Raw genomic sequence first — 1229 nt, 5'->3', positions numbered from 1 at the left:
CACACACACAAAAATGGCAAACATAAATACACACCTTTCAATAATATCTCTTAATATCAACAGTCTCAATGCCCCAACCAAAAGACATAGATTTGCAGACTGGGTTAAAAAGCAGGATCCTACAATTTGTTGTCTCCAAGAAACTCACCTTTCTACAAAGGATAGACATTATCTTAGGGTGAAAGGTTGGAAGACGGTGTTTCAAGCAAATGGGCCTAGAAAACAAGCAGGGGTTGCTATCCTAATATCAGACAGGGTAGACTTTAGTCCGACGTTAGTCAAGAAAGATAAGGAAGGTCACTTTATATTGATTAAGGGCACACTCCAACAGGTGGACATTAAAATCCTAAACATATATGCACCTAACATGGGGGCTCCCAAATTCGTCAAACAAACACTATTAGAACTAAGGTCACAGATAACACCAAACACAGTGGTGGTGGGTGACTTTAACACCCCACTCTCATCAATTGACAGGTCATCCAGGGAAAGAATAAACAGAGAGGCATCTGGACTAAATGAGGTCATAGAAGGAATGCACCTAACAGATATATACAGGACATTTCATCCAAAGGCTGCAGAATATACATTCTTTTCAGCAACACATGGAACATTCTCTAAGATAGACCATATATTAGGACACAAAGCAAATCTTAACAAATTCAGGAAAATTGAAATAATTCCTTGCATTCTATCTGACCACAATGGAATTAAACTACAAATCAGTAGCAAGAAAGGCTATAGAGCATACACAAAATCATGGAAACTAAACAATACACTACTAAATGATGAGTGGGTCAATGAAGAAATCAAAAAGGAAATCAAAAAATTTATAGAGTCAAATGATAATGAGAACACAACATACCAAAATCTCTGGGACACAATGAAGGCAGTTCTAAGAAGTAAATTTATAGCCTTAAGTGCCTATATTAAGAAATTAGAAAGGTCGCAAGTAAACGACCTAATGCTTCGCCTTAAAGCCTTGGAAAAAGAAGAACAAGGCAAACCAAAAATTAGTAGACGGGAAGAAATAATAAAGATTAGGGCAGAAATTAATGAAATAGAAACAAAAAGAACAATCCAAAGAATTAATGAACCAAAGAGTTGGTTCTTTGAAAGGATAAACAAGATTGATAAACCCTTAGCAAATCTGACCAAAAGAAAGAGAGAAGAGACACAAATTAATAAAATCAGAGATGAACAAGGTAACATCACAACAGATTCCAGAG

Source organism: Jaculus jaculus, chromosome 8 (assembly GCF_020740685.1).
Source record: "Jaculus jaculus isolate mJacJac1 chromosome 8, mJacJac1.mat.Y.cur, whole genome shotgun sequence".
In the NCBI taxonomy this organism is placed as follows: domain Eukaryota; kingdom Metazoa; phylum Chordata; class Mammalia; order Rodentia; family Dipodidae; genus Jaculus; species Jaculus jaculus.
Note: the sequence above shows the minus strand (reverse complement) of the source record.